This window comes from Leucoraja erinacea, chromosome 16 (genome assembly GCF_028641065.1).
Source record: "Leucoraja erinacea ecotype New England chromosome 16, Leri_hhj_1, whole genome shotgun sequence".
NCBI classification, from domain to species: Eukaryota; Metazoa; Chordata; class Chondrichthyes; order Rajiformes; family Rajidae; genus Leucoraja; species Leucoraja erinaceus.
The window spans coordinates 10,234,009-10,260,033 of record NC_073392.1 but is presented as its reverse complement, the minus strand read 5'-3'; the positions used below and the strand labels follow the sequence as shown (position 1 = coordinate 10,260,033).

General features: G+C 44.3%; 1 long non-coding RNA gene across 1 annotated transcript; it reads right to left on the bottom strand.

The window, feature by feature from the left end:
• Window positions 1–14,809: 14,809 nt before the first annotated feature.
• Window positions 14,810–18,819, bottom strand: LOC129704925 (uncharacterized). Its single transcript, XR_008724820.1, has 3 exons — window positions 18,708–18,819; window positions 18,345–18,432; window positions 14,810–15,834 (listed from the first exon to the last, which is right to left on the bottom strand). It is a non-coding gene; the product is annotated as an uncharacterized LOC129704925 (long non-coding RNA).
• Between the last annotated feature and the right edge of the window lie 7,206 nt (window positions 18,820–26,025).

The following is a 26,025-nucleotide window of genomic DNA, read 5'->3' as shown; positions in this document are numbered from 1 at the left end:
CTGTGTCTCTAAACTAAACTAATCTGAACTAAATGAGGACTCTGGGAGGGCCCAGTGGTGGGAGGAGCTCGTACTTTAGTTTACTTTGGTAATACAGTGCGGAAACAGTCTTCAGACCGCCTCGGCCCACGCATTCTCCCAGTTGCCAAACACTTTAACTCCCTTTCCCACTCCTACATTGACCTGTCTGTCCTGGGCCTCCACAACTGACAGAGAGAGGCCACACACAAATTGGAGGAACTGCATCTCATATTTCGCTTGGGCAGCTTACAACCCAAAGGTTGAATATTGATTTATCTAACTTCAAGTAACCCCTGCATTCCCTCTCTCTCCGTCTCTCCCCCACCTTATTTATCTTGCTAATTTCACCATTTGTTTTCCTTCGTTGTCACATCCCCAGCCAACACGGGACCAGGAAACTTACCGTTCCTGAAGCATCGATGCAGGCTCTGCTTTGTTCTGTACCTTCCCATACTTCAAGTTCCCCCTTCCCTGGCTCTCAGTCTGAAGAAGGGTCTCAACCCGAAATGTCACATATTGCTTTTCTCCAGAGATGCTGACTGACCCACTGAGTTACTCCAGCATTTTGTCTCCACCTTCTCTGTAAACCAGCTTCTGCAGTTCCTTCTTACACACTCTTGACTCTTAATGCTATCTTGAATATGCAAGCATATTAGGCAATTAGGAAGGAAAGCAGATAGAAAAAGGAAGGTGGCTAACTCTGTTAATAAATGATAAGATCATTTCAGCAGCGTAACACTGATTGGTGTGGTCAATAACTGTGCTTCCCCAACTGTGTAATAAAGAGTGTGCAGTCTACCCTTGTTATTACGGATCTCTCCATAATGGACTTCTGCTATAGTGGACAAAATCTGTTGTAACTGAGTTATCGAGAAGAAAGGACCATGTTCGTTGATTCACAGAGTGGCCTCTAGGTCATTAAACCCACGGTCCACCGCATCCAGGATTAGGGGGAGAAGTCCGGACAGTCAGGGGTTATGGGGAGAAGGCAGGCGAATGGGGTTAAGAGGAAGAGATAGATCAGCCATGATTGAATGACGGACTCAACTTGATGGGCCGAATGGCCAAATTCTGCACCTATCACATCTGAACTTACGAACTTATGAACGTCCATGGTTACCAGTCACATCCATCCCAATCACTCCCATTTTTCAGCACTGGACAGCAAAGAGATGCATGGATGAGTGTGACCATGATAATAAGCTAGATTCGATGCGACGTGCATTGTGTATGATGCTGCCAATATTCAGGTGCAAATGCTCACTGCAATGCTGGTACTGTATTCATTTCGAAAGCTGATACTGAGCGTGAGAAACTCTACAGCTGAGCCCAACGTGCCTCTGTGATAACTGATAGCTTTTTTATTTGAGTCATTTGCTATCCCAATGCAGACAAAGCTCGCAATTAGAAATGATATTATATTTGTCCATGTAGATGATGTACTCATCTACAGAGGCAGCTTAGAGGACAGCTGTGACATCGGATGGCGTGCAATACTCAATTGCTGTTGTAATATTTTAGAACTTACTTGAAGCGGCATGTGGGAACTGTGGGAACTGGTCTTAGATCACAATCGAAGATCTGGTTCTGGCACAACTTAAGGACTTATCCCTTACCTGGGCCATATTTATGGTGTGTAATCCAAACAAAAACTGCTAAAGCTTTCAATCTGAAATGAAAATAACACCATTTACAAGACACTTGGACAGGTACATGACTAGGAAATGTTTAGAGGGATGGGGACCAAATACAGGTAAATGGGACAAGCTTAGTTGGGGCATTTTGGTCGGCATGGACAAGTTGGGCCGAAGGGCCTCTTTCCATGTTGTATAATGCAATGACTCATTGAAAAACAAACATGCTGGAAACAGTCATCAGGTCAATAGACAATAGGTGCAGGAGTAGGCCAGCACCGCCATTCAATGTGATCATGGCTGATCATCCCCAATCAGTATCCTGTTCCTGCCTTCTCCCCATATCCACTGACTCCGCTATTTTTAAGAGCCCCATCTAGCTCTTTCTTGAAAGCATCCAGAGAACCGGCCCCTACCACCCTCTGAGGCAGAGAATTCCACAGACTCACCACTCTCTGTGAGGAAAAAGTGTTTCCTCGTCAGGCAATGGAAAGTTTAACATTTCAGCTTGAAGACCCTTCACCTGAATCATCCCACCACAACCAGAATGCAGTGCTGAACTACTATCTACCTCTTTGGTGACCTTCGAACTATCCTTGTTCGGACGTTGCTGGCTTTACCTTGTTTGTCAGAGGACGACAGCCTCTACCAACATGCACCCGCTCCAGGGATGCTGCCTGACTTTGTAAACCAACATCTGCCATTCCTTGTGTCTCCATCGTGTGTTGCCCTCCAATAATAAAGATTCACGGTGAGACGGAGAAAACCATGGTTCACTTCCTTTATCTTGGGAGTTATTTCTTGGCAAAGTGAGTCATCATTGCTAAAAACACCTTTTAATATGTTAGGAAAGGCTTTGTTTAATGGAGGACAAGGCCGTGAACCTGGATCAAAACTGTTCTACATTTATTGCTGCTTTCCAGAAGTCTCTGACGCCTGGCCAATCTAGGACAGGCACTTTGAGGCACTGGAAACATACCACATGCATGGTCTCTGCAAAATCCTCCAACTTCACTCGAAGGGTAAATAAAGCAACATCCCCAGTTCTGAAGACCTAACTACACAATATTGATTCCATGTTTGGAGATGCAACGCAGAAACAGGCCCTTCGGCCCACCAAGTCCATGTCAACCAGCGATCCCCGCAAATTAATATTATCCTACAGACACTAGGGATTATTTACACTTATACCAAGCCAATTTATACACAAACCTGTACATCTTTGGAGTGTGGGAGGAAACCGTAGATCTCGGAGAAAACACACACGGTCACGGGGAGAACATACAAACTCCGTACAGACAGCACCCGTAGTCGGGATCAAACCCGGGTCTCGGGCGCTTCAAGTGCTGTATGGCAGCAACTCTACCGCTGCGCCACCGTGCTGCCCAGGAATGCTGGGATGTCTGATATCTGGAGTTCTTTCATATCCAACCTATTGCATGTTATACACAGTAGAAAAATCACTTTTCAGCAGCAATAGATGAAACAGGCAAGGGTTTCCCATTGACTGCAGATATAATCAGGTTGCGGGGGGGAAGGGGGGGGGAGGTGGACTGGTGTTAAAGATGGAGGTACATTTCTAGGCCGTACCGCCTTTTGGACCTTAGGGCAGGGAATTCGCAAAGAGCTTGCCAATGTTTAGAGGGGAAGCCTCGTCTAGAAATCTGGGAATCACCAGTGTGCACTATAAAATAAAAATTACGGAAGAGTAACTAATACATTAATGATGCATTAGTCAAATAACAATCTCTGGGGTATGGTTTAAGACAGTAACATATTTCAGAATTAACATGATGTTAATAAATCATTTGAGTTCGTAGCATAGCTTTTGACATCCTCCGAGTCTAAATATTTTATTCTGCAGTAAAGCATTGCAGTTGATAAGTTATCTAATCATTTCCTCTAGCTTTTATTATTAGAGGAGCATTTTCAGTATCCCAGTAGAATTGCTGCTTTTGGTTTCTCATTCTGAAGGACTTTGTTAATTACACCATGCAATTGAGTCTGATTCAATGTAAGTGTTTGGTCATTGGCTATAGGTAAGATAGTGTAAGCAATGTTATCACATGCAGCTTCACGTTCAGAACTATACATGGAAAATGTTGTCAGAGATTGATCAGCCATGATTAAAATGGCAGAGGAGACTTGATGGGCTGAATGGCCTAATTTAGCTTCTATCACTTATGACCAAATACACTATCATCCACCTTACATCAAGATAGATTAGTAAACTCAGTGGTAAGGACATAAGATTTACAGTTATGAAAGACAATATGGCCTGAAATAGATTGCATTGCAGTATAAAGTCATATAATCAGGATGAGGTTAGATTTTGTGACTCATAAATGTACAGAAAAATACAAAATGCTTTGATTAAAAAAAAATAGAGTTCACTCGCGGTACAAATTAAAGTACAAATATTTTTCTGGTTATTTTGAGTCATGGAGATAAAACCTCATCATAATTTTCTGACTCATAAAGACCAGAAGATATAGAAACATAGAAACATAGAAAATAGGTGCAGGAGGAGGCCATTTGGCCCTTTGAGCCTGTGATCATGGCTGATCATCCACAATCAGTAACCCGTGCCTGCCTTCAACTATCGTCTTTGAAAACAAAATCAGAGTTCGGTCTTTGTGCGTGAATTGCAGTACAGAGCTGTGTCTCTGCTCAGTATGAATCAGACTGATCCATATTCTGTAATTCAGTAATACAATATACTTGGAGGCTGACACAAAGGCAAGAGGGCGACTGGGAGGAGAGGGCTGGTCTCTTAACGCAGTACTATTCTGTAGCAAAATGATGCATTGTAGTTTTATGTGCAGGGTCAATCAAACAAACACAGGCATCGACACACATAAGTGCACACATAGAGACATCCACAGAGAAACGTGTACACACGCATGCACACACACACATGCACACACCAGAGTCAATGGATGGTGTTTACCTAGATTTTCAGAAAGCGTTTGATAAAGTTCCACACGTGAGACTGCCCATGAAGATGAGAGTCCATGGCAGATACTAGCTTGGATAGCAGGTTGGCTGGATGGCAGAAGGCAAGGGCGGCAATAAAGTTACTTAGCGTACTATGTTCAGTTTTGGGCACCATGTTGTCAATGTTGTTACGGGGAGAAGGCAGGAGAATGGGGTTAGGAGGGACAGATAGATCAGCCACGATTGAATGGCGAAGTAGACATGATTGGCCGAATGGCCTAATTCTACTCCTACCACTTATGACCTTATGACCTCACACTATCCTACACACTCTAGGGACAATTTCACAATTTTACCAAGGCAATTTACAAACCTGTACGTCTTTGGAGGAACCCAGAGCTCTCAGAGAAAACCCACGCAGATCGCGGGGAGAACTATTTTTTCACCCAAATTGAAGTCGCAGTTAATTTTCCTTTTGAAAAATGTTTAAACTGTTGTGCTTTAAGGATCTTAATTGTAAAAAACCACAACTATTCACAAGACAGTTCGAAATGTGAAAAGTACTAAACTACTAAATAATAAATAAGACTTGTTTACCTAGATTTTCAGAAAGCGTTTGATAAAGTTCCACACGTGAGACTGCCCATGAAGATGAGAGTCCATGGCAGATACTAGCTTGGATAGCAGGTTGGCTGGATGGCAGAAGGCAAGAGTGGCAATAAAGTTACTTAGTGTACTATGTTCAGTTTTGGGCACCATGTTGTCAATGTTGTTACGGGGAGAAGGCAGGAGAATGGGGTTAGGAGGGAGAGATAGATCAGCCATGATTGAATGGCGAAGTAGACATGATGGGCCGAATGGCCTAATTCTACTCCTACCACTTATGACCTTATGACCTCACACTATCCTACACACTCTAGGGACAATTTCACAATTTTACCAAGGCAATTTACAAACCTGTACGTCTTTGGAGTGTGGGAGGAATCCAGAGCTCTCAGAGAAAACCCACGCAGATCGCGGGGACAACTATTTTTTCACCCAAATTGAAGTTGCAGTTAATTTTCCTTTTGAAAAATGTTTAAACTGTTGTGCTTTAAGGATCTTAATTGTAAAAAACCACAACTATTCACAAGACAGTTCGAAATGTGAAAAGTACTAAACTGACAAGTAAATAATAAATAAGACTTTATTTTTCCATTTCAATTTTCATCTACTGATGTAAAATATCTTCCTTACTATATTAAGTGTTTCATTTCCTTCAATATTTTTGTCTCATCATATTATCATGATTTTGTGGTTAATTTAGTTTTCAAAATCGTCAGGTGCATGGATCCATGAAGCTGTCTTCATCGACAAGATGGCAGCTGAGAAAGTCAACAGTTCTCCTGATTAATTTTACTGTTTGTATGCCTCGTTGTCACCTTCCCCTCAGCCAACAATGAACCCATTCTACATTTCCTTGACCATCATCTGCTTTGATCTGTAATTTTCACACCTCACCCTTCCATATCTCTAGTCTTCCCGTCACCTGACTCTCAGTCAGAAGAAAGGTCTTGACCCAAAACGTTACCCATTCCTTCTCTCCGCAGATGCTGCCTGCCCTGTTGAGTTACTCCAGCGTTTTGTGTCTATGTTCGGTGTAAACCAGCATCTGCAGTTCCTTCCCACACTTCCAGTTCCTGAGCATGCATATCTATGAAGATCTATCGGCAGCACAGCACATTAATGCAACCACTAAGAAACCTCATCAATGCCTCTCGTTCTTTACGGATTGCGAAGGTTTGGTATGTTGTTGAATGTTTTATCAAACCATATAACCATATAACAATTACAGCACGGAAACAGGCCATCTCGGCCCTACAAGTCCATGCCGAACAAATTTTTTTCCCCTTAGTCCCACCTGCCTGCACTCATACCATAACCCTCCATTCCCTTCTCATCCATATGCCTATCCAATTTATTTTTAAATTATACCAATGAACCTGCCTCCACCACTTCCACTGGGAGCTCATTCCACACCGCTACCACTCTCTGCGTAAATAAGTTCCCCCTCATATTACCCCTAAACTTCTGTCCCTTAATTCTGAAGTCATGTCCTCTTGTTTGAATCTTCCCTATTCTCAAAGGGAAAAGCTTGTCCACATCAACTCTGTCTATCCCTCTCATCATTTTAAAGACCTCTATCAGGTCCCCCCTTAACCTTCTGCGCTCCAGAGAAAAACTTCTTCAAGTTTACTGTAGAGAGCTTAACTTAGTTAAGCTTAGTTTAGAGATACCGCATGGAAGCAGGCCCTTTGGCCCATTGAGTCCATGCTGACCACGCTAATCATTAACTCAACAAATATGATTATCTATGGACTGTGTCTTTGGTTGCACTACCTTCTTTGATTTTGCATATTATGGTACCCAGTATTCCTGTTATTGATTTATTGTCTTTTTGCTTATTATGTGTTTATTTATGTGTTATGATGCAGCAAGTATGGGCGGCACAGTGGCGCAGCGGTAGAGTTTCTGCCTACCAGTGCCAGAGACCTGGGTTCGATCCTGTATAGAGTTTGTACCTTCTCCCCCGTGACCATGTGGGTTTTCTCCGGGTGCTCTGGTTTCCACCCACATGACACAGGCTTGCGGGTTTGTAGGTTAATTGGCTTCTGTAAATTGTCCACAGTGAGTAGGATGGTACTAGTGTACAGGTGATCATTGGTCGGCACAGCCTCGGTGGGCTGAAGGGCCTGTTTCTACCTTGTATCTCTAAACTAAACTAAAGTACGAGTTTCATTGTTCCATTGCAGGTAAAAAAGACAATTAAACACACTCTCTCTCTATTATTCTCTTTCTCTCTTATTCTCTCTCTTATTCTCTCTCTTATTCTCTCTCTTATTCTCTCTCTCTTATTCTCTCTCTCTTATCCTCTCTCTCTACCCCTTACTGTCATAATGTCAAAAATTAGCGAATGCTAGCTTATCGTACGACCCCAAAAATTGATATGAGTCAACGACCTGATAATCAATTTACCTAACAGCTGTTTGAAGGATAAATTGTTTGAAGGATATTATACTCGTAACATACTATGTTCTTAAGGTCATGTGATAGGAGCATAATTCAATCATGGCCGATGTATCTATCCCTCTCACTCTCATTCTCCTGCCTTCTCCCCATAAACCTTAACACCTGCACTAATCCGTAAATACTGTTGTATTCAAGAGAGAGTCAGGTATAGCTCTTAGGGCTAATGGAATCAAGGGATATGGGGAGAAAGCAGGAACGGAGTACTGATTCTAGATAATCATCCATGGTCATATTGAATGGTGGTGCTGGCTTGAAGGGCTGAATGGCCCACTCCTGCACCTGTTTTATATGTTTGTATGTTTGTATGTTTGTATGTTTCTATGTTTAATCAATAATCTATCTATCTCTGCCTTAAAAATATCCATTGACGCCTCCACACCCTTTTGTGGCAGAGAATTCCACAGATTCGCCATCCTGTGACTAAATACATTTCTCCTCATCTCCTTCCTACAGAAACATTCTTTAATTCTAAGGCTATGACCTCTAATAGGGGTTGGACAGGCTAGATGCAGGAAGATTGCTCCCGATGTTGGGGAAGTCCAGGACAAGGGGTCACAGCTTAAGGATAAGGGGGAAATCCTTTAAAACTGAGATGAGAATAACTTTTTTCACACAGAGAGTGGTGAATCTCTGGAACTCTCTGCCACAGAGGGTAGTCGAGGCCAGTTCATTGGCTATATTTAAGAGGGAGTTAGATGTTGCCCTTGTGGCTAAGGGGATCAGAGGGTATGGAGAGAAGGCAGGTACAGGATACTGAGTTGGATGATCAGCCATGATCATATTGAATGGCGGTGCAGGATCAAAGGGCCGAATGGCCTACTCCTGCACCTAATTTCTATGTTTCTATGTTTCTAATCCTAGACCCGCCAACTAGTGGAAACAATCTCTCCATATCTACTCTATCCAAGCCTTTCACTACTCGGTAAGTTTCAATGAGGTCCTCCCTCATCTTTCAAAACTCCGGTGAGTACAGGCCCAGTGCCGTCAAATGCTCATCATATGCTAACCCACTCACTCCTGGGATCATTCTCTTAAACTTCCTCTGGGCTCTCTGGAGTGCCAGCACATCCTCCCTCAGATATGGGGCCCATATCTGATATTACTACATCATATTGCACAATTCTACTTTGTTGTCTGTGAATAGTACCTGGGATCTTGAATGTATACGTGTTAGGGGTCTTCTGTTTAATGTTTCCTCAGCATGTCAGCAACCAGCAACCACATCAGAGGCTAACCCAGACTCCAGCTTAGACATACTTAAGGATCACTTGCTTGAACTGACAGAGACACCACTGAAGTCAAAAATTAATCATCAAATTCAAATTTTGCACTTCTACTGAGTTGTTTGAAGATGGAAGGCTTCTGTTTGAAACATTTGAAAATCCCATGAGATAAAATACTAGATCACATTATCTGCCCAGTAAATTCAAGAACAACTTTTATGTGTCATTTTTTAAGGTGGTGTATCATTTTCCTTTTTTGCTGAGTAATATCCGTAACTTCTAATAGGAGTTGAAACTGCGGCGGTGATCGACGAAGTTGATACATGGCAAGGCAACCCTTCTGCTGAAACCCCTGCTGCTAATTTGTGTGTCAGTCAACGTTTCAGGTTTGTTGTTTGCTTACACATCGATGAGAATTCAGTTCATTTCAGTTTAGTTTATTGTCACGTGTACCGGGGTACAGTGGAAAGCTTTTGTTGCGTACTAACCAACCAGCGGAAAGACAATACATGATCACAATCGAACCATTCACAGTGTACAGATACATGATACGGGAGTCACGTTTAGTGCAAGGTAAAGCCAGTAAAGTCAGATCAGGGAGAGTCTGATTGTAGTCCATCAGGACTGCTCTCTGTTTGCTGTAGGATGGTTCAATTGCCTGATAACAGCTGGGAAGAAGCTGTCCCTGGGAATCTGGAGTTGCAGGCTTTCACACTTCCATATCTTGTGCCCGATGGGAGAGGGAAGATGAGGGAGTGGCCAGGGTGTGACTCATCCTTGATTATTCTGCTGGCCTTGCCGAGGCAGCGTGAGGTATAAATGGAATCAATGGAAGGGAGGAAGGTAGAATTCCTGTCCTAACACCCCTGTTTCGATGCTTGGTTTCGACCATCAGGTTTAGGGGCGGCACAGTGATGCAGCGGTAAGGTTGTTGCGTTACAGCGCCAGAGATCTGGGTTCAATCCTGATTATGGGTGCTGTCTGTACGGAGATTATATTTTCTCCCTGATCACATGGGGGTTTTCGCCGGATGCTCCGGTTTCCCTCCCACATGCAAAAATATACAGGTTTGTTGGTTAATTGGCTTCAGTAAAAATAAATTGTAAATTGTCCCTAGTGTGCAGGGTAGTGCTGGTGTACGGGGTGATCGCTGGTCGGCACAGACTTGGTGGGCTGAAGGGCCTGTTTCCACGCTGTATCTCCATAGGTAAGAGGCATTAACAATGGAAAACTATGCATGAACATAGAACTGTTCATGTCTCTTTCAAGATGTGTAAAAATAGATAATCCTCCGACACTTTCGCCACCTCCAACGGGATCCCACCACTGGCCACATCTTCCCATCTCCTCCCCTTTTGGCTTTCCACAGAGGAAGCTCCCTCTGTAACTTCCTGGTCAATTCGTCCTTTCCCACCCAAACCACCCCCTCCCCTGGTACTTTCCCTTGCAAACTGAGGAAATGTTACACTTGTTGCTTTACCTCCCCCCTTGACTCCATCCAAGCCCTTGCAATCTTTCCATCCAAGGCCTGCACCTCCTAAGCTATTGCATCTGCAGCTCTCCAGTGTGCAGCGCTCAGAGGTTCACCAACCCAACACCTCCGCTCCCAATAACCAACTCATGGCTGAGAACTTCAACTCCCCCTCTATTTTGCATCTGCAGCTCTCGGCCAGTCACCTGCTCTTCATCGTTGCAGACATTGACCCAACACCTCCGCTCAGTTTCGCAATAACAGTCCACTTGATCTCCCCTTCTTCTTGGCTGAGCACTTCAAGAAGGGTCTCAACCCCTCACCTTTTCTGAATCTGCCTCCTGTCTGCCCTGGGCCTCCTCCTTATATATGTAGGAATTGTGGTGACTGATTTGCACTCACAAGTACAAGGTGTTTATAAACAAATAATCTTAATTTTAGTAAGTTTAAGGAAAATTCAAAACAAGTTTACAATAAAATTCTCAGAAAATCCTTTATGGCAAAGCGTTGTGTGTCTACTTGAGTATTTGTCTGTCTATTGTGTTTTGGCATCAACTGCATTGGTGTACCGACTTCATTTTTGGAAAGGCTAAATCATTGTTCATTTCAGTGGACCAAGTATTACACAGCAACAGGTATATTACAGTTTTATTTAAGAGATCAATTCTATTTTGCGATCACTGCCCTGGATTGATTAATGTAAGTGTGGGAATTGTGCACTGCAGGTTTGTAATAGACAAATAGAAATTATTGATATGATAGTAGAAAAGAAATTGGTGGAAGAAATAAATATGGCATGGGGCCAAGTGAATGTTATTTACATTGTTAGCATGGGGTTGACGTATGTCACGTTTAAAGACACAACGCGTAAACAGGCCCTTCGGCCCACCGAGTCCGCACCGACTAGCGATCCCTGCACATTAACACTATCGTACCCACACGAGGGACAATTTTTCAAACATTTTATACCAAGCCAATTAACCTACAAACCTTTACGTCTTTGGAGTTATCCATTTGAAACTGGGAATAGTTTTCAGCCTCCTCCATGGCCAGAGTGAGCAACACCGGAAATTGGAGGAACAGCATCTCATATTCCGCTTGGGGAGTCTGCATCCTGGGGGCATGAACATTGAATTCTCCCAATTTTGTTAGCCCTTGCTATCTCCTCCCCTTCCTCAACCCTCCTGCTGTCTCCTCCCATCCCCTAGCCTTCGGGCTCCTCCTCCTTTTTCCTTTCTTCTCCCCGCCCCCTCACCCCCCCCATCGGTCTGAAGAAGGGTTTCAGCCCAAAACGTTGCCTATTTCCTTCGCTCCATAGATGCTGCTGCACCCGCTGAGTTTCTCCAGCTTTTTTGTGTACCTTCGATTTTCCAGCATCTGCAGTTCCTTCTTAAACAATATAATTTTCAGCCGGTGGTTTTGTCAATTAAAAAATAAACTTCTCAATGGCACACAGCACAGTAACTTCGGGCCCCTCCATCCATGCTGACCAAGATGCCCCATACAAGCTGGTCCCATTTGCCTGTGTTTGCCCCGTATCCCTCTAAACCTCTCCTATCCATGGTCCTGTCGTAGTGGCCTTTAAATGCTTTTAAAGACATTTAAGTGCCTTTTAGATGTCTTTTATCTGCTTTGACTATCTCCTCTGGCAGCTCATTCCATAAACCCACCACCCACCATGTATGAAAAGATTGTCACGAATGATCCTCCTCTCACCTTAAACTCATGCCCACCTGGTTCATGATTCTCCTATCTTGGGAGAAAGATCCTGTGCATTCATCCTATCAATTCCCCTCATGATTGTGTACACCTCTATAAAATCACCCCTCACCCTCCTGTATTCCAAGGAATAACGACCTAGCATGACCAACCTCTCCCTGCAGCCTATGCCCTCAAGCCCAAGCAAAATCCTCGTAAACCTTCTATGCATTCTTTCCAGTTTAATTACACCTGAAGAGATAGAGGGAAATTATTGCCATTTTAACAATGATGCCTCAATGGCTCGTAATTAATAAGTAGCGTCCAGATTTCAGTGGTGTGAGTGCGATGTAGCATGGCTATGTCAAACTTCGGCTAGCTGTTCTTGGATGGTACGTTGATGTGAAACCTATCAGCTCTCACTGCTTCCTGAGTGGGTATATAAGCAGAGAGATTTTATCTGCCTTCATGCCTGTAATTGGCGCAGCAATGGAGTTGCTGCCTTACAGTGCCCGAGTGCCGGGTTCGATCCTGACCACGGGTGCAGTCTGCCTCCACCGGCAGCTCGTTCCATACACCCACCACCCTTGTACCTTCTCTCTCTGCGACTGTGTGGATTTTCTCCGGGATCGCCACGAAACAGGTGATGATTTGGGTTTGGAACCCTTTTTCAAACTTTGTACAACCAGTTGGAATTAGATAGCAGTGGCCTGACTTGGTAATTAACTTCCTTTAAAGGTGATGATCTCTGGACACTTCTATGCTGACTCAATACACTTTTTATTTCTCTTTGTAGGTTGAAGCCTTGCATGCATCTGCCCGACAAGTCAAAAGATATTAGAAAAACAACAACGCAAAATTCAAGGTGACGTTATAACTTTAAAACCAACTACATAACTAAATCTTCCAAATAATAGATTAAGCAAACTCATACCACTAGTATCACCAACAACAATTTCCGGCTGCCTTTGCTGTTTTACACTAACCTGAACGTTTGATTTTCCATCAGTGGAACTAAATATTACAAACTACAGCAGTTTATTAAAACTGGAGTAAACAAAATTACATCATAAAAAATGTCGAGCCGTATAGAGCCATAGAGTCATGCAGTGCAGAAACAGGCCCTTCGGCCCAACTTCCCCATGCTGAACAATGTGCCCCAGCTACACTAGTCCCACCTGCCCACTTTTGGCACATACCCCTTTAAACCTGTCCTATCCATGTACAGTACCTATCTAAATGCTTCTTAAACATTGCGATAGTACCTGCCTCGACTACCTCCACCGGCAGCTCGTTCCATACACCCACCACCCTTTGTGTAAAAAAAGCTAACCCCTCAGGTTCCTATTTTTAAAAACTTTTATTGGATTTATATATCTGCCTCATACATGGGTTATCACCTACATTCATAGATTTTTAACATCAGTCTTCAAAAATTATTTTCTCATATCAAAGGAGAAGTCTTCTTCCCCAGTTTCTCCCCAATATTTTCTCCCAAATGTTACATTTTATTTCACATCATTGTGTTTGAAAATTGTCAGTCGTCTTTATTGTATTCTAATTTGGTCGCCCTGCTGAGGGTAAGATGGCATTAAGCTGGAAAGAGTGCAAAGAAACTTGAGGAGAATGTTGCCAGGACTTGAGGGCCTGAGCTACAGGTTGGGTTGGGCAGGCTAAGACTTTATACTTAGAGCACGGGAGGCTGAGGGGTGATCAAGATTAGAGATGAATCAAATCATGGGTTTGGGAATGGATAGGATGATTGCACAGTTTTTTTACCAGTGAGGGGAGGGGAATCAAGATTTTGAGAGCATAGGTTTAAGGGGGAATAAATAGGAACCTGAGGGGAAGAGGGTGCCTTTTCACACACAAAGTTGCCGATGTATGGAATGAGCTGCCAGATGAAGTGTTTGAGGTAGGCACAATAGCAACATTTAAAGGACATTTAGGCAGGTACAAGATGAGGAAAGGTTAAGAGGGATATGGGCAACAGAATGAAGGTTTTGGAGAGGAGATGGTAAACATTTGTAATAAATGAAGCAATGCTGTAATATCGAAACTGATGACAGCGCAAGGTGGCGCAGCGGTAGAGCTGCTGCCTTACAGCGCAACAGAACTGTGTTCGATCCTGACTACGGGTGCTGTCTGCACGGAGTTCTATGCTCTTTCCGTGACCTGTGTGGATTTTCTCCAGGTGCTCCAGTTTCCCCCCACACTTCAAAGATGTACAGGTTTGTAGGCTAATTGGCTTCTGTGAAAATTGTAAATTGTCCCTAGTGTGTGTAGGATAGTGTTAGCGTGCGGGTGATTTAGTTGAGTTCTGAGATACAGCGCGGAAACAGGCCCTTCGGCCCACCAGGTCCGCGCCGACCAGCGTTCCCCGCACATTAACACTATCCTACACCCACCAGGGACAATTTTTACATTTACTGAGCCAATTAACCTACAAACCTGTACGCCTTTAGCGTGTGGGAGAAAACCGAAGATCTCTGAGAAAACCCACGCAGGTCACAGGGAAAACGTACAAACTCTGTACAGACAGCACCTGTAGTCGGGATCGAACCCAGGTCTCCGGCACTGCATTTGCTGTAAGGCAGCAACTCTACCGCTGCGCCACCGTGACCGCCCTAAATCGTTGGAATTAAACTAAAACTAAACTAAACAATTTTTAAAATAATATTTTCTCAAAGCTAAAGTTATAAAGTGAGTATTGTATAAGTCCTGTGTATAACCTATATAACCTGTGGCACCCCCTTGTGCAGAGACGGGTGCATCTGAGGCTAATCGAGATATTTGCACCGTTCACACTTGTTAAGTGCAGTAATTTCAGTAATCTCACAAGCCTGCTGAAACTAACGAATGGTGATTGTTGCCACGACATGAGAACTTGAGAAATAGAATCAGCCTCATCTATTTTTCATTAAGATCCTTGCTGATCTCTTACTCAGCATCACTCAGTGAAAGTCCTGGATAGAGTTAATGTGGAGAGGATATTTCCACTAGCGGGAGAGTCTAGGACCAGGGGCCATAGCCTCAGATTAAAAGGACGTACTATTAGAAAGGAGATGAGGAGGAATTTCTTTATTCAGAGGGTGGTGAATCTGTGGAATTCATTGCCACAGACGGCTGTGGAGGTCAAGCCAATGACTATTTTTTATGAGCAGGTTGAGAGATCCTTGATTAGTACGGGTGTCAGGGGTTAAAGGGAGAAGGCAGAAGGATGGGGTTAGGAGGGAGAGTTAGATCAGCCATGATTGAATGGTAGAGTAGACTTGATGGGCCGAATGGCTTAATTCTACTCCTATTCCTCATAACCTTAAGATCACTGCACTAGTCCACTGCATTGTCCTGTGACAGAGCCTGCACAGGCCAATTCAAATCAAATCTAGTTTATTGCCACATGCAAAAGTATATTGAGGTAGAGTTGCAATGAAAATGTTGCTTGTAGCAGCACCACAGGCACACGGACTCAGACGACACACAAAGACTGTACAAAACAAGACATTCGTGTGAAAACACAATAAGAAAATAAGTCCATGGTAGTGCAAGAAGTGATCCGTGGTGTTCCATCATCGAAGTAGGATTGGGGTTCTGTAGGTGAGTGTAATAATCTGATGGATTTAGAAAACGAGGTCTTCCTTAACTTGATGGTGTGGGGTTTGAAGCTTCTGTACCTCCTCTCTAATGGTCGCAGCAAGAAGAGAGTATGCCCAGATGGTGGGGATCCTTGCTGATGGATGCCACCTTCTTGAAATACAACAGCTGATCACAAGAAAAGAGTCTGCAAGCACAAATGGTCGACTAATTTACTACACGATATGAGCATCTCAGGAATGCATTCGCAATATTTCCGTTATATATTTTTCAATAAGATCTCAACCTGAGACTCTAATCACTGATCATAAGATTAAAAGTGATAGGAGCAGAATTAGGCCACCAAGCCTACTCCACCATTTAATCCTGGCTTATCTATCTCTCCCTCCTAACCCCATTCTCCTGCCTTCTCTCCATAACCACTGATCCATACTAGTCAATAATCTATCCATCTCTGCCTTAAATATATATATACTGAACTCCCACACTGATTCCCACACAGGTGATGCATCTGTTCTGTCAAGGCTCCATTGCAGCACAGAATTGAAACCAACCCACACTTGAGGCCTGCACTGAAAACCCTGACCCCTGCCACACTGGCTCTTGGTTGCACTGTTGGGATGCACGCCTGTCACTGTTTCCTGCAGCAGATTGATGCCCTTGCCCTGGAGATATGGCAGTGGTTTGTGGAGTAAGGGAGGACAGTGGGCATCTCCATTGGCATTGAGGAGTTGCCTTCCTGTAGAAGCTTGAGTTGAAGGAACTCTTGAGGCTGGTGTCAGTTCAGTGGAGTCAAGGTAGCACAATGTAGTCAAGGGTTTTATTGTCCTGTCCCGAAACAGAACAATGAAATTCTTACTTGCAACAACACATCAGATATGTACTCTGTGAACATGATAATCAACAACCAAAATAAATTCAGTATGTATATAAAAAAAACGATAATAGTGGAAAGACAATAGCAGTGGCCCATGTAGTTTGGAGGTCAGTGGGAAGGTTGTAGTGTATAATGGCCTGATGGTTGTTAATAATAATAATAATAATCTTATTTATATTCACATAATTACATTACATTTACACACAGGCAAAGGTGGGTGAAGTGTCTTGCCCCAAGGACACAACGACAGTATGCACTCCAAGCGGGATTCAAACCGGCTACCTTCCGGTCGCCAGCCGAACACTTAGCCCATTGTGCCATCTGTCAGATTGTTGGGAAGAAGCTGCTCCTGAACCTGGACATTACAGTTTTCAGGTCGCACTGTGGATGGGCTCCACCTTGTAGGAGGTGGCATGCAGTAAGTTTAGTCTCCCGCTGCGTCACTATGCTGCTCCTAAAGTGATGGTCTTGGCATCATTGTTGGCACAGACATTGTGGGCCGAAGGGCCTGTTCTTGTTCTGTACTGTACTATGATCTATGTTCTTCATCTCAAGTTGGAATTGGGCAGACATCAAGTTCATGCAGTTGGCTATTGCATCAGTCACAGAATGCACCTATCAATGGTGAATGAGACCTTTGCAAGGGCCCTTTGCCTGGAATTGCAAGTTCAAAATGGCCGCCCCCTGTGATGGCAAGGAAGTGTTTCAAGAGTTGGTGTCATTCAGTTGTTAAAGTGAAAGGTGCAACTGGTTCATGGGGGTGGCAGTGCGGGGGGTTGCTTTCTGCTGCACAGATTTCAGGCATTGTTTAGTACCTTTTGAGCTGCAGAAAACATTTGTAACTGGGACTGCTCAGCTGGTGGAATAGCTTCTCAAAGCATGTATCCCAGTGAAGCTCACCCATCCTCAGACAACCCTCATAACTTAGTACCTGATTCAGGTAATTTCCTGATCAATGGTAATCAGTGCGTTGCCACTACAGGGGTGGGAATAAGTAACGCTACTTCAGATTCTAGAGGGCGTAGTATTAAAGGTGTGTGGAGCAACGTTTAAAGGAAATGTGTGGGGCAAGGTTTCCGTACACAATCTTGTCCCACCATTGAAACCTACTTTCCTGTAAGTGCCCCAAACAGGCACTTGATTGACTATAAATGAATCAATTTCACGAGAGAAATATCAATCGTGCATTGATTGAAATCTGACATCGCTCTTGGATGCTTGCGTACGTACACAGAAGTTCAGAGAAGGTGGTTGATCAAACGCTGCACTATGCTATCACAATTGTATTTTGTAATCAATTTTATGGTCCAATCAATTGAGTATTACATGAAAAGCTTGGCCTACGTGATTGAATTTTGTAGCTCCGGGCCTCAGTATTGACACTTTGTACTCATCTATTTTGTGTGCGAGGCACTGAGCCTGTATGTAAATGAGCCACTTCAACACAAGGTTGTAAATCCATTAAGAAAATGTGGTGTAAATCACCCGTCGATCCTCACCGTTATTTATGCCGCTCTGAAGCATAAATAAAAGAGGCTCCGCGTGTAAATGTATTACTGAATGGATCGAGACTACAATGGCAGGTGGGTATCGCTGGTACTGCCAAGGCTGAGATTCACACAGAGAGAGAGAGAGACATCCCACAGGATTCACAAATGTCACATTACATTTACAGATCGTCTGACATGCGCTATTTGCCGAGATTTACACTTAATAATCAAAAATGCTTTCTCCTGTGCGAGGGGTTTAAACAGGACGTGCAACGCTGTGCTTCCAAGAATTCATGACAGTTGTTGTTAGTGAAGTTGACGTCTGCTCACCTATTTAACGGCACTTTTCCAGCTCCCTGCAGAATAGCCAAAGGCATTCGTCAGTCAATATTTTCCGCAGTAATCCTGTATTTCTTACCTTGCAGAATCAGAAATAAACAGTGGTTCATCAATGTTAATCTCTCCCTGACATCCTGGATGCAGGCAGGAGCCATAAATACACTACAACCGCAAAAGTTTACTCAGCTTTTCAAGTGCTTTCTGATTTCCATGATGCCTGTGCCAATTATGTAGCACAAAGATCGTTAATTTCTTGCATAACTTCGAACTTGCAGGATAAATGCGCATTACTCCAAACCCTAAGTTATGCAAAAGATTAATGATCACTGGCGGATAAGTATAAATCAAACTAACCCGGTAGTCTCAGGAACAAATTGCGAATCCTCTCCGTGTACTTTCAGTCCTTCAGGCAGAGGTTTGGAAAGAGAAATTTTGTTTTAGGAAGAGAGGGGGAAAGAGACAGAGGAGAGAGAGAGGGGGGGGGGAGGAGAGAGAGGAAGGGAGAGTAAGGGAGAGAGAGAGAGAGAGGAGAGGGAGAGGGAGAGAGGGACAGAGGGAGAGAGAAAGAAAGAGAGAGAGAGAGAGAGAGAGAGAGAGAGAGAAGAGAGAGAGAGAGAGAGAGAGTGAGAGAGAGAGAGAGAGAGAGAGAGAGAGAGAGAGAGAGAGAGAGAGAGAGAGAGGGAGAGAGAGAGAGAGAGAGAGAGAGAGAGAGAGAGAGAGGGGGGGAGAGAGAGAGAGGGACAGAGAGAGACAAACGAGAGAGAGGAGAGGGAGAGAGAGAGAGAGAGAGAGAGATTCTGGCGATATTACTCGAATCTAATGATTGGACAATAAATCAAACTAAGCTCCCACTTTCAATAAAACGACCAACTTTTCAGAAGTGCCCATAGGGTAGACAGTCAGAACCATTTTTACACGGTGAAAATGTCAGACTAGTGAGCGTATTTTACGGTGAGAGGGACAAAATGTAAAGGGGATGTGCAGGGCATAGTCGCTGGCCGATCAGCAGATGGAATCTGCTCCCTGTGGCCGGGGCACTGGATCTCCAGCCCAGCTGGAACCAGTCGATCTGCTCCCATAGCTGACTTCTGCAGTCGACTTTGCGGGATGGTATTTCAGTCCGCTGAGGCCGTGACCTCTGTTGGTCTGGCAAAATGTATAAGCCAGTATCATATTTCGCTTGGGTAGCTTACAACCCAGTGGTATTAATATTGATTTCTCTAACTTCAAGTAACCTCTGCATTCCCTCTCTCTCCATCCCTCCCCCACCCGTCACACCAGCTTCTCATTCTCACCCAGCAAACGGGTAACAATGGCCTGCTTCCTTCATCATCGTGACTTTTTTTGCATATCTTTCTTTTGTTTGCTCTCTATCTCTCTACTTCACCATCTATATCTCTCGTTTCCCTTTCCCCTGTAATCTGACAATTGGTCTCTCGGTGTGTCTTGTGTGAGGGGTGGTGGGGGGGGGGGAAACGGGGGAACCGTTTTTCAGTCGCTTGCTCGACGGAGAGGCGACTTTTTCCATGTCGCTTCTCCACCTCCCCTCTCGCAGCCTAACGGCTTGGATTGGAGCGGCCTTTCCCAGAGTCAGGCCCAGAGCTTCAGCAGCGGGCGCAGCATGGACTTTTCCATCACGGAGTGGGGGCGAACCCTTGCCGGGGTCACCAGAAAGGAATGCTCCGATCGCTGGCCTGATGACTTTAACATCATGGGGTTGTGGTCTGCGGAGCTTCTAGCCACGGGCAGGGCATGGACTTCCAATCCGGAGTCTGGGATCTCTTGCCGGGGATCGCCGGAGAAGAGCTCCGACCGCTAGCCTGTGGCCTATAACATCCTGAAGCCGCGGTCCCCAGTTCGGAAAGTGGCCATTGAGTGTGTTCGACCGTCCCGACATCGGAGTTTTGATCATCCCGACGAGAGGGCCTGTACTTCCGGCTGTCCGTAGCGGCGACAATTGAGGGTTTATGGCCCCGACCACAGATGAACAAAAGGCGAAGGACTGACTGAACTTTATTGCCTTCCACCACAGTGAAGAATGCTGTGGTGGATATTTGTGTTAAATTCTACTGTGTATTGTGTGTTCTTTTTTTCAACTGTATCACGGCTGGCAAATTAATTTCACTGCACCTTAGTTGGTGCATGTGACGAATAAATTTGACTTTGTCCCGAAATGTCACCCGTTCCTCCTCTTCAGAGATGCCGCCTGTCCCATTGAGTTCCTCCAAGATTCCAGCAAAGGCTCTGGAACCAAAGGTGCCGGAAATTCAGTAGTGGACCAGCATTTGCAAGCATCAGTGGCCGAGCCCCTGAGCCCTTGGCTGCTTGGCAAGACTTATCGTGGCTGATATTTCAAATCTTGCTGCACACTTACTAATGGTGACAGCACACATTGGACTGTGGTACATTGTTTGGGAAACGCCGCTCCATTTCACCAGCATAATCAAACAATCGCACTCACTTAGTGAACCAATTAATAATTGTGTGCCTGTGTGTGGTTTTTGAGAACTGTCAAAACGGACGGGGTAATCTGATAATCTCTGGTGTATGACAGACCAACCTGATGCCAATTTTCTTTTGGCAAACGAAGAGAATCTGGGCCAATTCTCCAAAAGCAAACACCCAATGATTACTGAAAAGGAAACACACAAATCGCGCACATTGGCCTCCAACTACGTTTTAATTCTTCATTCTTTTAACTCATTCGTGCCTTGCAACTCAAAATGAAAGGCCTGAATAGAGTGGATGTGGAGAGGATGTTTCCACTACTGGGAGAGTCTAGCACCAGAGGTCATGGCCTCAGCATCAAAGAACGCTCCTTTAGGAAGGAGATGAGAAAGAATTTATTTAGTCAGGAATTCATTGCCTCAGAAGGCTGTGGAGGCCAAGGCAATGATATTTTTAAGGCAGAGATAGATAGATTCTTGATTAGTATGGGTGTCAGGGGTTATGGGGAAAGGCAGGAGAATGTGAGAATGGGAAAGATAGATTAGCCATGATTGAATGGCAGACTTGATGGGCCGAATGGCCTAATTCTTCTCCTATCACATGAATTTATGAACGCCGATCTTACGCTTTTGACGTTTCAATCTCTTGCACGTTCAACTAAACATTATTTTCTGATTTACATCATTTTTGGCCTATACATTCCATCTTCAGTAGATGGACTCTTGCGTGTTGGGCCATGGACATTGGCCTTAGCTTCTTGGTTGCTGGACAGCATGAGAATTTCTAGTCAGGCATTTTTAAGAAACAAGATAAAACCACACAGGAATATATGAGGATGTTGCCAGGACTAGAGGGTGTGAGCTATAGGGAGAGGTTGAGCAGGCTAGGTCTCTATTCCTTGGAGCACAGGAACATAGAAACATAGACATAGAAATTAGGTGCAGGAGTAGGCCATTCGGGCCTTCGAGCCTGCACTGCCATTCAATATGATCATGGCTGATCATCCAACTCAGTATCCTGTACATGCCTTCTCTCCATACCCCCTGATCCCTTTAAGCCACAAGGGCCACATCTAACTCCCTCTTAAATATAGCCAATGAACTGGCCTCAACTACCTTCTGTGGCAGAGAATTCCACAGATTCACCACTCTCTGTGTGAAAAAAATGTTTTTCTCATCTCGGTCCTAAAAGATTTCCCCCTTATCCTTAAACTGTGACCCCTTGTTCTGGACTTCCCCAACATCGGGAACAATCTTCCTGCATCTAGCCTGTCCAACCCCTTAAGAATTTTGTAAGTTTCAATAAGATCCCCCCTCAATCTTCAAAATTCTAGAGAGTACAAGCCGAGTCTATCCAGTCTTTCTTCATATGAAAGGAGGATGAAGGGGTGATCTTATAGTGTGTAAAACCATGAGGGGAATAGATCAGTTAGATGCACAGATTCCTTGCTCAGAGTAGGTGAATCGAGGGCCAGAGGACATCGGTTTAAAGTGAAGGGGAAAAAATTCAATAGGAATCTGAGGGGTAACCTTTTTACAGGAAGGATGGTGGATGCATGGAACAAGTTGGCAGAGGAGGTACTTGAGGCAGGGACAATCCCTAATGTTAAAGAAGCATAGACAGGACAGGTTTGGAGGGATGTGGGCAAAAGGCAGGCAGGTGGGACTAGTGTAGCTGGGACATGTTGGCTGGTGTGGGCAAGTTAGGCACCAGGGCCTGTTTCCACACTGTATCACTCTATGACCGTATGACTCATTTGTGTATAATCTGTGAAGGAAGTGCAACAATAATTAATTACCTGGGGTTCACTGGATAGATGCTGGGCATGGCCATCGATGTATGATTCCATTTCATTGCAGTTTCTGCCAAAATATCCACAAAAACCACAAAAAAATCTTGTCTCCATTATTTTAGTCTTTTAGGGCAGCACAGTGGTGCAGCGGTAGAGTTGCTGCCTTACAGCGCCAGAGACCCGGGTTCGATCTGACTGCAAATGCTGTCTGTACGGAGTTTGTGCGTTCTCCCTGTGACCGTGTGGGTTTGCCCCCCAGGTGCTCCAGTTTCCTCCCATGCTCCAAAGACATACAGGTTTGTAGCTTAATTGGTTTTGGAAAAATTTGTAAATTGTTCCCAGTGTGTACGGGGTGATCTCTGATCGGCACGGACTTGATGGGCTGAAGGGCCTGTTTCCCTGCTGCATCTCTCAAGTCTAAAGTCAATGATTGACCAGCAGTAAAGAGACACGATTCCATTAATGATGAATATGTTACGGTATCCTGAAATCAGAACTCTGCTATTGTTTTCATTAGTAAATATCATTATTTTCAACGTCACGTGCTACATTTAAAACATTATTAAATTTGAGAAGCGGCTGCTTGACTATAAATTAGAATTTATTATTGTCATGTACACAGTGAAAATGTTTGTGCTGTTTGGGCTGGTCATGCCATACATGTAAGCATCAAGTACTGATAAAAAAAAAATGGAGTGCAGCAGAAAATGTTGCAGCTACAAAGAAAGTGCAGATTAAAGAAAAGTTCAAGAGCTACAATGAGATAGGTTGGAAGACTGTGAATTCACCCTTGGCAGACGAGAGGTCTGTTCAAGTCTGATATCAGTGGGGAAGAAACTCTTCCCGAATCTGGTTATACAGGCTTTCAAGCTTTTGTATCGTGTGTTGGCCAGGACAGGAAAGGGGAGAAGAGAGAAGGACCGGTGTGTAAGTGGTCTTTGATTACGTTCGCTGCTGTCCTGAGGCAGCATGAAGTATCGATGGAGTCGATGAGGGGAGGCGACTTTGCATGACGGACTGGGCTATGTTCAACAACGCTGAAATATTTGACAGCCTTGCTCAGAGCGGTTGCCATACCAAGTTGTAATGCATCCAGGGTGGGATGTTTTCTATGGTGAATCTATTTGATAGGAGTCATTGGAGACAGCAGAATTTCCTCAGCTTGAAGCTCTCGATCATCCCCACTTCATTCTGAAGAAGGGGCTCGACCTGAAACGTCACCTATTATTATTCGTTTTCTCCAGAGATGTTGCCTGACCCGTTGAGTTACTCCAGCACTTTGTGTCCACTTCAGCACCATTGATGTTGATAACAAGCTCTTTTGTTTTGCTGACATTGCGGAAGAGATTGTTGTCTTGACACTATGATACCAAACGCTCTATCTCCTACCAGCAATTGTCCAGTAGTCGTGCAATCAGTTACTATATTTGTCAAAATCTGTTACTGATTCAATATTATGTAGTACTGGTTTACACTGAAGATAGACACAAAATGCTGGAGTAACTTAGCAGGACAGGCAGCATTTCTGGAGAGAAGGAATGGGTGACGTTTTGGGTCGAGACCTTTCTTTAGACTGAGAGTTAGGGGAGGGAGACTAGAGATATGGAAGGGAAAGGTGTGAAAACGACAGATCAAAGCAGACGACGATTAAGGAAATGTAGAACGGTTCATTGTTAGCTGAAGGGAAGGTGACAACGAGGCATACAATCAGCAAAATGAGGAGGACAGTGAAACGTTGGAGAACTCGGGTGAAGGAGGGTCAGAGAGAGAGGGAAAGCAAGGGTTACTTGAAGTTAGAGAAATCAATATTCATACCGCTGTGTTGTAAGCTGCCCAAGTGAAATATAAGATGCTGTTTCTGCAAATGTGTTACTGATTCATTACTTGATTCACACCAAAAAGACAAACGTAAAAACAGTCAACAATCTGTATTGTTTTTGGCAAATATTACTCAAGTTCTCCACTTTCTTTGGTGGAGAATTGTGATGTCTGCGTAGGTCTGGCACGTCTGAAAGGATTCCGATAACAACTGGGCAACATTTTGTGATGAGGGAGTCTTTCACTTGATATTTGCAAAACATCGCTCCTCGACAAGCTGTTTGTGCAGTTCACCATCTGCAGCAATGAAGGACGATGAAGAGACTTTGAAAGATAAGGACCGTCTTCGATATCTTGGGAGCCACATCTCAGTGAAGGCAGACATTGACGATAAAATTCACTGTTGCCTTCTGTGCACCAGTACAGCCTTTCTCTCACCCACACAAACCCCGCGTGAGGTGGAACGAAAATCTACCGAGCTAATGGGAAATTTATTGATTGATTGCAAGATGGAGCATGGAAACAGGCCCTTCGACCCACTGAATCCATGCTGACCATCCAGCGCCTGTTCACATCAGTTCTATGTTATCCCACTTTCACATTCAGTCGCTACATGCTAGTGGTAATTTACGGAGGCCAATTAACCTACGCACCCACATATCTTTGGGATGTGGGGGAAACTGGAGGAAACTCACGCGGTCACTGAGAGATCGCGCAAACACCACACAGACAGCACCCGAGGTCAGAATCGAACTCCGATCTCTGGTGCTGTGAGGCAGCAACTCTACTGCTGTGCTGCTTTAAAACTTATTGGTGATGGTTGGCCAGCAAAAACATATCCAGCGAATCAAGACTACTAGACACACGCTCTATTTAAGCACTTAGCGTTTTTTGAAACACTGCTAATAGCTTTGTCACTGTAGCTCCTCGTATTTTACATGAAAGAGCAGGCTCTGCCTTATTATGAGAGCAACAGAGGGGTGGTGTGGTGGCACAGCGATAGAGTTGCTGTCTCACAGTGCCAGAGAACTGGGATCGATCCTGACTACTGGTGCTGCCTACTGTACGGTGTTTGTACGTTCTCCCTGTGATCGCGTGGGTTTTCTCCAGGAGCTCCGTTTTCCTCCCACACTCCAAAAACGTACAGGTTCATAGGTTAATTGGCTTTGGTAAAATTGTAAATTGTCCCCAGCGTGTGTAGGGTAGTGTTAGTGTATGGGGTGATCACTGGTCGGCAGATGCAGTGGGCCAAATGGCCTGTTTCCGCACTGTATCTCTAATGGTCTAAAATCTAACAGAAATTGCGGATTCATCTGTCAATACTATATTTTATAGCTTTAACATTTTTTAGCTACAGATCTTCTGCCTAAAGACTCGGCATCCTTGCATTTGTCATAAAGTATTTATTTAAGGGCATTCCATCCTTTATAATCACTAGAACCTGCCCTGGGGGGAACCATGTGGTGGTGGTGGGTGGGGGGGAGGGAGTGGGGAGAGCAATGGAAGACATGGCGTGGGATACTTTGTGACATTGGCAGCGCCCTTTATATGGCGACTCTTTGCATACCTTGGGTACGCAAAACAAAGAATATCACTGTGATTTGTCACCAGTTA